This window comes from Macrotis lagotis, chromosome 5 (genome assembly GCF_037893015.1).
Source record: "Macrotis lagotis isolate mMagLag1 chromosome 5, bilby.v1.9.chrom.fasta, whole genome shotgun sequence".
NCBI classification, from domain to species: domain Eukaryota; kingdom Metazoa; phylum Chordata; class Mammalia; order Peramelemorphia; family Peramelidae; genus Macrotis; species Macrotis lagotis.
Genome location: NC_133662.1, coordinates 97,325,422 through 97,342,647, shown reverse-complemented (window position 1 = coordinate 97,342,647; position 17,226 = coordinate 97,325,422). Strand labels below are relative to the sequence as shown.

The following is a 17,226-nucleotide window of genomic DNA, read 5'->3' as shown; positions in this document are numbered from 1 at the left end:
TAGTTTTTATAATATCAATATTATAATATAAATTGTTTTTGTTGTATTCACTTCACTCTCTATCAATTCATTCTGTATCTCTTTGAGAACATCCATTTTTTTATTTCTTGCAGCACAATAATATTCTATCACATTCACATCAAACAAGACTTATTCAGCCATTCTTTATAGTTATATATATATATATATATATATTTATATGTGTACATATATGTATAAACTCCTCCAAATTGATGCCAATTAGAGAAATGTAAATTTAAACAATTCTGGAATTCTACCTCACACCAAAGATGATAAAAAAATGAAAATAATAAATGTTGGAGAGACTGTGGGAAAGCACACATATTGATGTATTCTTAGTAAACCTGTGAATAGGTAAAACCATTCTGGAAAACAATTTGGAATAATACATAAAAGTAACTAAATAGTGAGTGCCCTTTGACCCACAATAGCTATACACTACCAGTTCTTTTTTCAAAAGGGATCTAGGAAAGAGGAGAACCTCCTTTATGTACAAAAAAATATTTTATAGCCTCTCTTTGTGAGTGGCAAAAAATTGAAAGGTATTCATATATGCATAGATACAAAGCTATTCCAAAAGCCTCATTGAAGTTTTAAGTTTTAATAGCTTTAAGAACTTAAAATGGCATTAAGACTTTGGGGATACTCTATATAATATATATACACATTTATATATGTGTATCCATGTTTGCATGTGAATGTGGAGATATATACACATATCTATTACATTTTTTTGTAATTTTTATTGCCTACTTGACCCAGAGAAGAAACAAAAACTTCAACATTTGGATTTCCTTTATGATAAACCTGTCAGGAGCTTTTAATCTACAACTGGTAGGAATGCTCACAAAATTTCCATCTTCTAAACCTACCCAGAATTAAGTTCCTTTTTTTTAAGGATTTTGCAAGGTAATGGGGTGAAGTGGCTTGCCCAAGGTCACACAGCTAGGTAATTATTAAGTGTCTAAGGTCAGACTTGAACTCATACTCCTGACTCCAGGGCCTATGCTCTATCCCACTGCACCACCTAGCCGCCCCTGGAACTAAGCTCTTCGGTGAAACCTGTAGTCATCAGTAGCAGACTGGCCTCCAATCTAGGCCAGCAGCGTCAAATAGAAACAGAACCACTAATTTATACATAAGGATCCTCTGGGCCACATTATCAACATCCTTAAAATATGTTTATGTTTTATTGTATTTTTTAAAAATGTTATTATATATTCCCAAATTACATTTTAATTGGGTTCAGTTCAAGTATCACATGTTTAACACTCTGGTCTAGTCCATGATAGTGACAGCAACTTTATATTCATGTGTACTTTAAGATTTACAAAGCATATTACTTATAATAACCCTCAAAAGTAGTTAGTGTTTTCAAAGTTGTTTTGTATATTGTAGTATTATACCTATATTTCAGATGAGACATTTAAGGCTCAAATAAGTGAATCAACTTTACTATGATCATATAGCTAGAAACAGTCAGACCCAGGATTCAAGCCCAAATGTATTCTAGTCTTCAAGGACCATGTTCTTTCAATTTATGCCACAGCCCTCTCATGTCTTGCAAAAAATTGCATTTATGAGTAATTTTTGTTCCTTATCCCATAATAAGTAAATTAGAACCAAGCAAACTTTCATAAAGTTTACTATTTCTTTGCTTATTTTAAGATTCTTCTTAACTTGGGTCTCAAATTTGCTGAAACATCACTTTATGAATTGTTATCAATGGAAACATGTTAAAAAGCTTTTATTTACTTACATTTACAAAGCAAGTTTTGTTCATGTTATTATGCATTTTATTTACTAATTTTATGTCCAGCTAAATATTTTAAAAATTAAATAATTTGTGAATTATCTGAAGCTTGGCTGCACTTTCTGTTATTTATCTCACTTTGCTTCAGCTTTGCTCTCAGATATTTCATCATATGTTTTGGGATTTTTATTCTCAAAAGATATTACTCAGCTCCATCTATGGGTTATAGATTTACTCCTGGGGTAATATGTACATAAACAACAGTAACACTACTTATCTACAATTCAGATTTACAGCTCCAGCTTCTAATATTTTGGTTTTGACAATAAGATTTAATCCAAAGGCTAAATTTTTTGCCAAATTAACTAAAGAATTGCTTTGATTGAGACAACTCAGTGAAAAAAGGGGCTGGCTGGGAGCTAGAGTAAGAATTAAAAAATAGACTACAACTCAGTCATATTAATCTTATAAGACATGTACATAAAATGTCTAATCAGTAACTACTGAATTGTAAATGCTTCTTTAATTATGGTAGTAACTGTGGAATTAACTGAAGGATGAAAACCCACTCTGAATCTCACTGTCCTGTGATTGGGGCAATGATTTCCAAGCTTCTCCCAAAGGAGTGATTTTTCCCTTAGTCAACACCTCCACTCTGACTCTGGGTGGGACTCTTTCCTACCTTAAGACAACAAAAGAAAGGTGTTGCCCTAGCAGGAAAGGGATGTAAATTCTTTACCTGGGTTCTTTTATTGTCCAGATTATTTTAATCTTTTTTGAGTTTTGGGTGTTATACTATGGGGGGGGGAGAGGGAGGGGGAGAGAGGGAGGAGGGGGGGAGAGAGGGAAAGAAAGAAAAAGAGAGAGAGAGAGAGAGAGAGAGAGAGAGAGAGAGAGAGAGAGAGAGAGAGAAAGTACTTTATATAACCTTGGCCTTAGCCCCTGCCAGTTGTTGATTTAGCCCAGTTACAACACCCTTTCATAACCTTCCTTAATTTCTTTTACCTTTGCCACTTTCTTAGGTAACTCCAACAATTTCTCTGTGAAACATTCATTGCCCTTGTTACTGCTCAACTTCCTTGTCGCTTGTTAATATCCACAGTAAAGCATAAATTAGATTTCTTTTATCCCTAAATTCTTTTGGGTCAGACTGGATCTCTTCAGTGAATTCTTTCACATTCTCTAGAAACCCTGAAACCTTTAACCTAACTCATTTTTCAGCAACAATAGTCTTGTTTAAACCTGGCAAAGACAACACACACACACACACACACACACACACACACACACACACACACACATAAAATCTCATAACAAGTGACACATAGCATTCTACAGTTGTTTTTAGAGTTAATAAATAATTGCATTTTATTGGTCTTTTTTTTTTTAATCTTGATCTTTCTCAACCTCTCTACAGCACCTGACACTATTACTCATCTCCTCCCTCTGGATATGCTCTCCTCCGGAGATTTTTATGACTGTTCTATTATTACTCCTGCCCTCCAATTACTTTTTCTTGGTCTCCTTTGTTAATTCTTTACCGTGTCATACTCTTTAATCTAAGGCTCTGATTTGGACCCCCATTTCTTTTCACTCAGTACTATTCATTTGATGTATTCATCAGCTCCCATTGGTTCAATTATCATGGCTATGCAGATGATTCCTTGGGTTTACAGATGGGTTTACAAATTGCCCCAGTCTCTTTTCTGAGCTATAGTTACACACCTCCAACTGTCTCTTGGATATCTCAACTAAACTGTCTTGAAGGTATTTCAAACTAGACATGTCCAAAACAACATATTATCTTTCTCTTCAAACCTTCCACCTTTCTAAACTTAACTGTTATTGCTGAAGGCACCATTACCCTCCCTGTCATCCGAAGTCCAAAATCTCAGTATCAAATCTCAAGTCCTTACTCCCACTAGACCTACATTGCCAAAATTTGTCCTTTATAACATCTCTTGTATGCTTCCCCTCTTCTCTACTCATAAGACACAGTCCTAGTTCAGGTTCTCATAATGTTTTACCTAAATGACTGAATAGTCTTTTGATTGTTCTCCCTGTCTTGTTTCTCTCACTCGAATACATCCTTCACTCAGGTGCTCTGCCATGATGATTTTTCTAAAGAGTAGGTCTGATTATGTCAGCTTCTTGCTCAAGGTACTTTAATGGTTCCCTATCATCTACTGCAGGGAAGGCCCTTAAGGTCTGGGCTGCCACAGCAACTAGCAACTGCAGGTGGAACTTGAAATTTAATAAATCTATAAGTTTTTTAGTGGTGAATTAATTAAATGTTTAACCACATATAGCAAGCTAATTTTTAAGTTGATAATTTTGTATGATCCATAAATGTTATAAATATCCAAATGACCCTTGACAGAAAAAAAAATTCCCCACCCTGATCTACAGGATCAAATAGGAAGTCCTCTGTTCATGGTTAAAGTTCTTTATAACCTGCTTTCCTAACCTTTCTAGTCTTCCATTGTACTCCTTTGCATGTACAATATGTTCTAGTTGTTCTAGCCCATTTGTAGTTGTGTGAAAGTGACCCCACTGTCTTAACTTTGCCTTTTATTTTCCTTGACTTCTTTAAAACAGGTCAATCCCACTTTCTACAGAAGGACCTTCCCAATCTCTACCCCATCTTCTTTTTTCATATTACCTTTATATATATTCTGTATATGGCATATATACACTGTATTTATAATGAATACATTGTTTCCCCCATTCGAATGTGTTCTCTGTGAAGGAAAGGATCATTTTTTTTTTTCTTTGTATCTCCAGGTTTTAAAAGCTCAAGGCCTGGAAATATGAAGGACTTAATAAATATTGTTGACTAACTGATTGAATTGCTGCTATGTTTTCTACATCTTGTATCTGTACATATAAGGGTATGATTTTACTTATTATTTTGTAACTACAAGTGGTAACTTGTAGCTTCTACTCTGAAGAATCTAAATGAATCAAAATTTCATTCAGAATTATATACTATATAATATATTCTCTCTATATACGTTGTGGAAGTGTTTCTGAGATTAATATGTCTGTTTACTATGAGTTACCTTGCAAGATAGGTACACTGGACACAGGATAAGCCAGTTTGCTGAAAGGAGTCGATCACAAGCCTGCAGTGAGTCAGTCTTGCTCACTCCAGATGCCTTTTCTGGGTTTTGTTGCCTGACCTTGCTGAGCTGTTTCTCCCCTGCTCCACCAACTGACCCAAACCAGTCTTTTGGTCAACTGTTCTGGCAAAACATATTACTTATATGTACACCTGTTTCTGTGAAAGATTGTCCATTCTTTTCCCCAACCCCTCCCCTGAACCTCCCTTTGTGATTTTTCAAGCACAAATCTCTGTCTCACCTGGGTTGTGGGCTCCTTTGTACTACTCTTTGCACTGGGGACCTTGGCACTAATTTTAATTTTCTTCCTAATAAAACTTTTCTGCTTTCAACCTAACCTTGACTTTTCAACATTTTGCAGGATGGGCTTTTTTACCAGGTTGACAACTCATATATGGAATAGGAGTTGGAACATGAATGGAAATGGGCCTATAAGTGTTATCTCAGGTAGGTTGCACTAGCAGCACTCCATTGAAAACTTACAAGGAGGGGCGGCTAGGTGGAGTAGTGGATAAAGCACCAGCCCTAGAGTCAGGAGTACCTGGGTTAAAATCCGGTCTCAGACACTTAATAATTACCTAGCTGTGTGGCCTTAGGCAAGCTACTTAACCCCATTTGCCTTGCAAAAACCTAAAAAAAAAAAAATAACAAGGTAACCTCCAAAACTGGACACATCCTCAATATTCTTGTTTGCTCACCTTTATTTAAGAAAGAAACATAAAGTAGAAGAGATGGTTTGTCAAGATCTAATTTCAGGTTCACCTGAACAAGATGTGCTTTGGCTGTCATCTATTCAGGGCCTTCATGACCCCTCTTTCAGAATGATAGATGGCAAATTATTTCCACTTAAAGATCCAAGAAGTCATTTCCTCAATAGCCAATAATGGAATTGTTTCATCAAAGCACCCTTCAGCATTGCCATACCTGTCCCTGAAGTCCCCAAAAGTTTCCTTGGGAAATTCTGGGATGACTTTTATTAATCCATTTGCACATAAATATCTGCTGCATCTCTTGTATGTTTATATCCTTCTAAAGCATTATTGGTAGATCAGTGAATTGATTAACCAGTCTGAGAAGCAATTTGGAATTATGCTTCAAAAGTCATTAAACTGTGCACACAAACCTTCTGATCTACTGACTAGACTACTAGGCTTGAAGAAATCAAAGAAAACTAAAAGGATTTATGTGTACAAAGTTTGGAAGTAGCACTTTTTGGAGTGGCAAAGAAAAAATAAAGGATTTTCTTGGCTGGACAAATTAGGGAATATGAATAATAAAATAATATATAATGGCAAATTGCTATTTTGCTGTTTATGTTAATAATCAATTATTAAATTGGGATCCAGGTCTTTTTTTTATTTCCTCATTTAGAACTCAACCCCTATAGAAAATCACTCAATCTTGGAAGGACTTGTCTGATCTATGAGATAATCCCAATGCTCTGGGAACATGCACTTCAATTTCTGGTCAGACTCCACCCAACCAGAAAAGGAGAGGTCCTATATAAATAGAATTCAGTCTGGGTGAGTTCATGCTCCAAGGAGAACAGCTTGATCCTTATATTCTTCTATTAGAATTTAGGGTGTCCCAGCTCAAGATGGAGATAATCAACCAGAGTGATCTGGGTGGAGATGGATTTCCCTGTCCAGATTACTGGAAGTGGCTGAGTCTCATTATCAAACCAAGTTCTCAGCAGGAGGATCTGAACACACCCAGCTCACAACTTCATTAAATATAAACCAATTAGGGTTGATTTTCACTTGTTAGGGGCATTCTCTTTTACCAAAGTATTTAGTATCTTCATTGGGGTCTTTGGTGATCCACTGGCCATCAATTTATTAATTAGTCAGTTAATTAATAAATTGATTATAACCCAGAAATTCTGTCTCTTGAGTTTTTCATTCATCACTGTAAGATATGATGAGGGTTATAATTTCAGAGACACTGGGAAACATGTAGAACTGAAGAAAAGTGAAGTGGGTAGAATTAGAAATTGAAGGCAATTCGGTATTGCAGTGATTAGAGCACTGGTCTCAAAGTCAGGAGTATGGGAGTCCAGCTCAGACACTTGACACAATAGCAGTGTGACCTTAGGCAAGTCACTTAACCTTGATTGCCTCACAATCAGGGCCATCTCAAGTCCTCTTGATTCTTATCTGACCTAGATGACTCCAGAGGAAAAAATGAAGCTGGTGACTTAGTACAGCACCCTCTCACTCAAATCCAATTCATGTGCTTGTCATGGCATCACCTCCCTGATGTTATGGTCTTCTTCAAGAATGAAGGACAAACATTATCATCAACCCAATAACATTAACATTGTGAAGACAAATGTTGAAAGATTTAAAAATTCCAAGGACCAACCAGGAATCCAGAAGACTAATGATAAAGCATGGCTACCCACCTCCTGATTGAGAAGTGATTGAATCAAGATGCAGAATAAAATAAACATTTTTTGATACAGCTAACTCCAAAATAGTTTCTTTTTAAAATAAGAATTTGGAGGGGAAGTCCTTAGCAAAGGGGTGAGGGTGACTTGTGGCATGTGAATATAGCTGCTGGCTACTTGGGTTCATTTCTGCCTACGAGAAATCGTTATTCAGACCTGGGAAAGCAAGGATGGAAATAAAACAAAAATTTATCAAAAAGGTTACAAGACATAGGAAGGAAGAAAGAGAGAGAGAGACAAAAGAATAGCCAAGCAGAGTTGGTTGGGCTATGGTCAGAGAAGACTGTGGCCCTGAGCTGGAGTCAAACTCAGGTTTTTATGAATTGTCTGTCATCCAGAGGGCAAAAGGTGAACTTCCCTCCCCTATACTGGACCTGAAATTAGGTAGAGGATAAAACCTAAGGAGATCAGGATACAAATTTAACATTAAACAATGAATCAGTTGTAATGGTGATCTCCACCCAATTTGAGATTACAAATTATTTCTGTTACAATTATAATTCTCTACTTCTAGTCAATTTACATCTCCACCCAATTTCAACATTCACAATTCTCTTCATTTCCCCTTCATCAAGAAGAAAGAAGAAAGGCAGGTAATTTTAAATTCTTTCAATTTTGAGGGGTAAGAAGAGAAAGAATTAGATAAGGAAAAAGAATTCCAATCTATAAAAGCTGTCTAAAAGATGAATGTGATGCTTCAGAAAGTTCTGGGTTCCCCTCATTTAAGGTCTTCCATAAAGGTTAGCTGAATACTTGCCAATCATATTGTTGCAAGATTCTCCTGGGAAGGATTGGACTCTCAGAACCTCTAGTTTCCTTCAGAACTCAGAGCAACCTCCCTCCCCTTCAAAGGGCGCCTTTCCTGATCCGTGTGGGCTGTATTTATCTTATGTGTAGTTTCCCCCTCCCTCCTTCCTACTCTCCTTCCTTCTCCTCCTCAAGGTTCTTGCAAGCAGCCGGAGCAAAGCCAGGCGGGAACAGTCTAGACCAATTTGGCTGAGAGCAAGGTGGTGGAAGGGGGCCCTGACCCGGAGGCCAGAGAGCAAGGTGGTGGAAGGGGGCCCTGACCCGGAGGCCAGAGAGCAAGGTGGTGGAAGGGGGACCTGACCCGGAGGCCAGAGCCAGACTGGGAGATGAACAGCTCCAGCCACCTCGAGGATGACACAAACTGTATCTCCTCCCCCTTCTCCCTCTCCCCGCCCGCCCCCCGCCCAATCCAACCCCGGCGTGGCGACGTCGACGTCGTCCCGGTCTCGTGTTCGGTGGGGCAGCGGCGGCCGCGGCGGCTACGAGGGCTTTGAGCTGCAGTGGGCTCGGCCGGCTCTGGTGAGTTCGTTACGCGCTCGCTGGGTGGCCGGCTCTCGGACGCCCGACCTTCTCCCGGTCTCAAGGTGGCCTCACTTGGGGCAGGTGGCTCAGGCCGGGCGGAAGGAGCAGTGCCCGGTAGGCCTTGGGGCCCGACCCCGAGCCGGGGAGGGAGAGCCCAAGGCCTGCCGCTGCCCACCCCCTTGCCGCTGCTCCGGAGCCGCAGCCCTACGAGGTCGGCGCGGCCCCCGGACTGGGCGGGCCTGGGCCGCCCTGCGGGCTGGGGGACGAGGTCTCCGCCACCGGTCCCGGTTTCCAGTTTGCCTAAGTACGAGAGGCCGCGGGGCCACTAAGCCCGACCCTCTGCGGGGGCCGCCTGCCAAGAATCCGGGGTGGGCGGCCCGGGAGCTGCCAGCATTGGTTTTAGAGGCTTCCCTCGCCTTCCTCCAGGATACAGACAGCAAGGATTCCTTAATCTAGGGTCTTGAGAGACGTCCATAAGATAGATTTCAAGGACTCTTTGGACTTGTATTGGAAGAAAATGCCCCTAGTTTCCAATTAAAATGTAGCTTTTCCTTCTATTTCGAATGCAAACGACAAACTACAGTAGTATTAAGACTCAGAAAATTGAAAAAAAAACCTTACCATTGCATATAGTTGGAAAAACAAATAAAATATTAAAAAAACTACATTAGAATGTCAGGGCGGCTAGGTGGCGCAGTGGATAGAGCACCGGCCCTGGAGTCTGGAATACCTGAGTTCAAATTTAGCCTCAGACACGTAATAATTAACTAGCTGTGTGGCCTTGGGCAAGCCACCTAACCCCATTTGTCTTGCTAAAACTTTAAAAAAAAAAGACTACATTAGAATGTCAAAGGGATACATGACAGAAAAATGTTAAGAACCCCCTTATCTTTGGGAAAGACCTGTATTCTGTCTTTAAGCTTCTTTTTTTTGTTTGTTTTTGTCTTATGACCTCTTAACCACTTGTAAGCAATCTACACAGACTTTTTTTTATTTCATTTTCTTTTAGGTTCTTGCAAGGCAATATGAGTGACTTGCCCAAGGCCACACAGCTAGGTAATTATTACGTGTCTGAGGTCCAGGTTTGAAGGTTACTCCTGACTCCAGGGCCAGTGCTCCAGACTGACTTTTTTTAACTTAGTGTGGAACCTGAGGATCTGTTGTCTGGGAAAATCTATATAGGGAAATTAGAAGTAAAAAGTAAGTAAAAAATTCAGATTGAGAAATTAGAGTTAAAAACTAACAACGTATGTTTTCAGTATTTGGAATTTTAAGCAAAATCTGATAGGAATTTCCTATTTTTTTTGTGTTTCCAATGAGCTCTTGAGAAACTCATAAACAGTCAAGCTGCAAAGCTGCCTTTTTTAACTTGGTGTGGAACTTGAGAATCAGTTGTCTGTTTAGGAAAATCTAGGTAGGGAAGTTAGATGTAAAACCTAAGTAAAAAATTCAAATAGAGGGTGACTAGGTGGTGCAGTAGATAGAGCACTGGCCCTGGAGTCAGGAGTATCTGAGTTCAAATCCAGCCTCAGACACTTCATTATCTAGCTTGGGCAAGCCGCTTAACCCCTGTTTGCCTTGCAAAAACCTAAAAAATAAAATTCAAGTAGAGAAATTAGAGTTAAAAACTGATTGCATGTTTTCAGTATTTGGAACTTTAATAAAAAACTGATAGGAATTTCCTAAGTGTTTAGCCTAAAAGACCAAAATAAAAAGCTATATGGGAATCACCAGCCTTTTCTGAATAAATAACTCTTGGTTGAAATGTTTGTCATTTAGCTTTGCTTAACTGGAATAGTTAGGAGAGAAATAATTCTACATAGTCTATTCAAATTGCAGCAGCTCACTTGTTCTTAGATGCTTATTATCTTGCTGCAGATAAAATGCAGTAGTCTTTAATATTATTGTTCTTTATGGTTCTGTAATTGTCTCTCTTCCTTTTTCCTCCCTGTTCTCCTTTGTTTTTTCAATTGTTACTAATACTCAAATGACTCTCTCCAGCCCAGACCTATCTCTTGAGCTTCAGACATATACCTTCTGCTACCTGCAAGATAATTATCACCTGAATGTCCCTTGAGTTCTGTAAAACAGAATTATTAACTTTTTCACAAAACTTTGACAACTTTTATTGGTACCACCAGGTACCTTATAGTTTAGCTTTGAAAATCTTAATTTCTTCTCTTAGTTTTCCCTTTTCATTTATTCACTTTTCAAGTCTATCACTGACCTATCTTTGAATCTATAGTCTCTTCCCACTGGTAACATTTTAATATCATATCTTTCTAATGCTTACCCCTTGTCATTTCATTCTATCAAATCTTTGTATCTCTACTCCCCCCCCCCCAAAAAAAAAAAGAAAATAAAAACTAAAAACCTCTTCCACTGTTAGATTACTCTTCCTTATGCATACTGGACATGGGACTCTTTTAGTGGCTCCCTTACTACTCAACTATTTCATTGGATCATGATTTGTATTGAGAAGAGATTTTAGAACCTATCCAGACCAGTTCCCTCAATTTTACTAAGATTCTGTTTGGTACAGTCACTTACCTAAGGTTGCATTTACCTAAGGTAGTAGTTGCAAAGTTAGGTTTCCAGCCCAGGTTGTCTGTCTCTAAATCCAACAATTTCCCATGTTATCTTTTTAGTTCATATGCTTAGGATTTTGGCCCTTCTATATGCTTTATTAGCCATACCTCAGACTACTTTCTTCCTAGACACTCCTGACTGAAAAGTGTTCTTGCCTCTTAGAATCTTTTATCTACTTTCATGTGTCAACTCAGGTTGTCTCTCCTCTGGGAAGTTATTCTTAAGCTTCCTAGTTGTTAAGTGAACTTTCCCTCAAATTACATTGTATTTATTTAACTGTCAATACTGTATCCTCCTAGGAGAATATGAACTCCTTGCAGGATGGTAATGTTTCTTATTTTGGTGTACTAAATATTTGTTGAATATGATACAAATATGATACAAACAAGTTCTTTAAGTAAGTGGACTTCTTTGTAAATCGATTTCTATTTAATGCCAATTTACCCACAGAAAACAAAGGGAAATAAAAAGGGTTTTGTCCTGTGTAGGTAGGGGACCAACACAAGGTTCATGGACATGGGGGACAGGGACAGGGACAGGGACAGGAGAACAATGGGAAGAAGAGGGAAGGAAATAAGACTGGGCTAGACTTGGACACGGACAGGAGAGGAAGAGAAACCGGATTAGTGGTGCTCTAACATGTATAGACAGAAGACAGGTGGGTGGAGGGGGCAAAAGTCTCCCCTCTTATCGTTGGTAGCAGTCTTTAAGGCTCTGTTCTTCTACTTTGACTTGGAGAATTTTTTTTTTTGGTTTGTTTGTTTTTAAAGTCTTTTGAGGATGGGGTGACAAGCCAAAGCAGTGATTTCTGGGGGGGGGGGGGAGAGTGGGGAGAGAGAGAAACAGAAGCACAGGAATGAGGAAGAATAACAGGTGAGGTTTTTTTTTGGAATGCAGATTTCAGATAATTTCCCCTAAAATTGAATATTCATAATGTAAATTTATGTAAAGCAAGCACTGTCTATATGTGCTTGGATTAATAGCTAGCCTTGTTCTTTTACTGGGTTGTTATGCCTGAGTACCTTATATGCCTTTCCTGAAGCCAGCTCTTCATCTCTTCATCTATACCTTATCTTCATCTCTAACATTTATTTCCTGATCAATAATAATTCCTCTTTTATTGGTATCTTCATAGCATTTATTTTGTACCTTATATGTATGTTTTTATGTCCTTTCATATAATAATCTTAATCTTGCCATCATTCACAAATGTACCACTTCTATATTCAAGAATTCAAGAACTGATTTTTCAACTCTCCCTCTGCCTTCCCTTACCATACTCTGCTCTTTGTTCAGACATGACCTTCTATGCTGAACCCCTCAGTTCTTTCCCAAGCCATTATCCCACTCTAACCAATCACCCGTTTTCACCATCTTGACCTTTTGATCTTCAACACTACACTCTTCTCTTGAGTCTGATCCCTTAATCATATTGCCCATCAAGCCTTATCCTTGGATTGCTGTCATCATCCATTGCTTTCTCTCCTACACACATGCTGCTGAATGAAGGTGGAAAAAATCACACAGCTGTTCTGACTGGATCCATTACGAATTTGTTATGAAACCTCAAGTTGGGCATTCTGTATTTTGACTCTTCTAAACTGTTTCATTCTTCATTAAACCTTACATGATTCCTCCTTCCCCTACTCTCTCAGATAATAAACCTGATGCATATTTTACAGAAAAGATTGTCCTGAGCTCCCTCTTTATTCCTAATTTCATATCACTCATATACTTTCTGCCACTATCTTCTCCTTCACCCTTGTGTCATATGAAGAGGTGACCTTATCTTACTGAGGCTAACCCACAAGAGATTTTATTTCATCCCAAATGCCTTTTAACAGATTGCTGCATATTCTGTCATTTATTATTCATTCATTCATTCATTTATTTATTCATTCATTTATTTATTTAAGGGGTTTTTTTTGCAAGGCAAATGGGGTTAAGTGGCTTGCCCAAGGCCACACAGCTAGGTAATTATTAAGTGTCTGAGACTGGATTTGAACCCAGGTACTCCTGACTCCAAGGCTGGTGCTTTATCCACTACGCCACCTTGCCACCCCATTTTTTTTTCCTGTCATTTATTTTTAATCTCTTCCTTTCTCTTGACTGTTAACCTACTGCCTGAAAACATATATCTCCCTGTTCTGAAGAAAATCTTCACTTGAATCTTTCATCCCCAATAACTATCATCCTATATCTCTTCTGCCCTTTTCAGTTAAACTCCTTGAAAAGGTTATCTGCAATTGGTTCTTCCACTTAGTCTCCTTTTTATCCCTTACAATCCATTTTCCACTCCGATCCATTTCACTGAAGCTATTTTCTTCAACTTTACCAGTGGAGGCAACTGGCATTAAGTGACTTGCCCAGGATCATGCAACCAGTAAGTATTTAAGGTTGGATTTAAATTCAAGTCCTACTGACTTGGAGGCCCAGTTCCACTGCATTACCTATCTGCCCCTCCAGTGATGTCTTAATTGCCAAGTTCAATGGCTCCTTCTCAGCCCTTTCCTTATTTTTTGACTTTGACATTTCTCCATGATGTGGACACTACTCTCTCCTGGTTCTCTTCCTACCTATCTGACTATTCCTCTGTCTTCTTTGCTGGATTCTTGTTCAGATCACATCCTCTTAACTTTAGATCCTACAAGATTCTGCCCTGTGTCTTATTCTTCTATGTAGCTTCACTGATTCATCAGTTCCCATGGGTTTAATTATCATCTCTATGCTGATGATTCTCAAATCTATCCATCTTGTCTGACCTCCATCTTTCATATCTGTCTTTCAAACTTAATATATTCAAAACAATTTGTTATCTTTCTTCCTAAACCCTCCTCCCTCCTACCTTCCCTGTTTTAGAGAGCAAGATCATCCTTCTAGTAGCACAAGTTCACAACCTAATTATGTTCTCACTTTCTCTCACTTCCAATATCTAATATATTGCCTAGGTCTGTTAATTTAAAATTTTCAAAATGTACTGTTCCCTCTTTTCTCCCTGGACTCTGGTGCTTGCCATCATCACCCTGTGTGCAGTAACCTTTCAGTGAATCTATCTCAGTAAAGTCTTTCCCTATTCCAATCCATTCTTCTACCACCAAAGAGATTTTCCTTTGGTGCAGTCTGGTCATTTTACCCCTCAATAAATTCCAGTAACTCCCCATTTCCTCTGGGATCAAATATAAAATGTACTTTTTGGCTTTCAAAGACCTTCATGACCTAGCCCCCCTCCTACCTTTCCATTCTTACAAGTTAACTCCCTATCATAGGGTTAAGTGATCTGCCCAAGGTCACACAGCTAGGTAGCCAGTAAGTGTCTGAGGCTGGACCTGAACTCAGGTCCTCCTGACTCTAGGACTAGTATTCTATCCACTGAGCCACCTAGCTTCCCCTCCCACCACTTACTCTTTGTTCCATTGACACTGACCTTCTGACTTTCAAAAGCAAATATCACTAGGAAAATGACAAGGAAAGATTGAAGAAAATTGTAGTAGTGTTAACAAGGGAAGCAATTATTATTATTAGTTTAGTACTTAGTAATTTCAGCTATCCAGAATACTGGTTAAAAATTCAGAAATATGAAATTTGTGCTCTGCATAGCAAAAAAGACATCACTAAAGTTCATTTACTGGCTTAATAGAAGTAACTCAGTGATTCTTGCTCAGAAACCTACCTTCAAGTTAGTTGTAACAGGCTTAGTTGTCTGTTCTCTTAACCTTCAGATTAACAGGAAAAAGAAGGGGAAATACAAAAAGTGGAGACGCACTGAAGGCAACAAGAAAGAACATTCTTGACAGTGAGGGAGAAGATAATAAGTTATAAAAAAAAGCATGACATAAAAGATGAAAATGGAACAAGCCTTTTACTGATAGGCATAAAAAGTCCTATATAGCTAAAAAGCATGAGGCCATTTCTATGTTCCAGAACAATAAGTTCATAAGAGCCAGTGTGATGTTTTGGAAAAGCATATGTTGGTTTTTAAATCAATAAAGGGCTTGAAGGGATAATCTTTTTTTGTTTTGAATTTGACCCTAGTCTTAGAACACAGTAGTATTCCATCACCTTTATATACCATATCTTGTTACTCCATTCCCCAATTTATGACCTCTTCAGATTTCTATTCTTTGTCTCAAAAAGAGGTATTCTTTGTACATTTGTTTTGCTTAGGATAAATCCCTCCTTTAAACTATCTTTCTCCTTAATCCCTCTTTTTTCTTTCCCTATTGAATGAAATGTATTTCTGTACCAAACTATGTATTCTTCTCTTTGACCAGCTCAGAGGAGGAAGTTTAAATATCAGCCTCCCCTGCATTCCTCCTCCTTTTTTGTTTAGATATTTACTTGCACACTCTGATTATGTGAGAAATTTTCTTAACCTTCCTTTCTTCCCTCTCATTGCATTCCTCTTTCCCCTTCCAGATTATAAAGCTATAACAGAATCACTCTCAAACCTAGACTCCATCTATGACTACTGATGATGATAGGTTTCAGAAGGACTTGTAATTATCTCCCCTCATTTGAATATAAGCATGTTCATTGCAGTTTACCTTTTCACATTTCTCTTTATTTTTGTGTTTTAACATCAACATTTCTACACAACTCTGGTCCTCTGAAGTGTTCACAGTCCTCCAATTCATTAAAGATCCATTTTGCCTTTATATTATTATATAAATTTTTGCTAGGTAAATTATTCTTGCCTATAAGTTGATTTCCTCTGTCTTTTAGAATATTGTGTTCTAAACTCAATGCTCCTTTATTGGGGAGACTGCTAAATTTCTTTGAACCTGACTCAGTGTGATTCCTTGGTGCTTGAATTAATCTTTTATGGCCACTTGTAGTATTTTTTCTTGTGCTTGAATTAATTCTTTATGGCCATTTGAAGTATTTTTTCTTTTATCTTGAAATTCTGTATTTTGGCTCTGATGTTCCTGAGAATTTTGATTTGGAGGCAACCAATAAATCTTTTCTTTTCTACTTTGTCTTCTGGTTCTTAAAGATAAGACTCCTTATAATGTAATATTTAAGCTTTTGTTTTAGTCATTGACTTCAGTAGTCCAATGATTCTTAAATAGTTTCTCCTCAGTCTATTAAGTCATTTTTCTGTTTTTATTTTTTACTATACAATATGATTGTCCTTTTTTTCAGTCTTTTGACTTTAATATTTACTATTTTATAGCGACATTGACTTCTATCTGTACCATTCTAATTTTCAGGGAGTGTGCATGGGCAAAGTTGTAGACCTCTTATAGAAAAACCATGAGCTAAAAAGTTCATTTATTATCTTAAAAGGAAACAACCTGTTGGTTTTTGCTCAGGTAAGTGGTTCCATGACAAGCACATGAATTGGATTTTGAGTGAGGGGGTACCGTGCTGAGTCCCCAGCCTCACTTTCTTCTCCAGAGCCATCTGGGTCCAGTGGCCTGATATGGATCAGGATGATTGGAGATGACCCTGGATTTGAGGCAATATCAGGATTAAGTGATTTGCCAGGGTCACATAACTAGTAAGTGTCTGAGATCAGATTTGAACTCCTGCCCTCCTGACTTCAAGACACTTTCTTTTTTTTTTAATTAAAGATATTATTTGAGTTTTACAATTTTCCCCCCAATCTTACTCCCCCCCCCCAGAAAGCGATCTGTCAGTCTCTACTTTGTTTCCATGTTGTACATTGATCCAACTTGAGTGTGATGAGAGAGAAACCATATCCTTAAGGAAGAGACAAAAAAGTCTAAGAGATAACAAGATCAAACAATAAGATATGTTTTTTTACATTGATCCAAATTGATATTTAATATTCTCATTTTGTACAAATGTTTTTTTATACATTAATAAAATATTCTTGTTTAAGAGTAAACAAAATACCCCCTTCCCCAAAAAATATAGACTCACTTGAGTGATAAAGTAGAGGAGAGAAAAAATTAAAATAAAAAAAAATAGTAATAATTGTAGGTATGGCCAGGTGGCGC

The 17,226-nt window shown here is 38.1% G+C and overlaps 1 protein-coding gene across 4 annotated transcripts in view; it reads left to right on the top strand.

Annotated features, from left to right (window-relative positions):
- The first annotated feature begins 8,588 nt into the window (after positions 1-8,588).
- USP45 (ubiquitin specific peptidase 45) overlaps positions 8,589-17,226 on the top strand; it is a 90,379-nt gene continuing 81,741 nt past the window's right edge. For all 4 annotated transcript variants that reach the window (XR_012468499.1, XM_074187230.1, XM_074187229.1 and 1 more), the window contains exon 1: positions 8,589-8,671. The gene's annotated coding sequence lies outside the window, so the exon portion shown is untranslated. The remainder of the gene's footprint in view (positions 8,672-17,226) is intronic.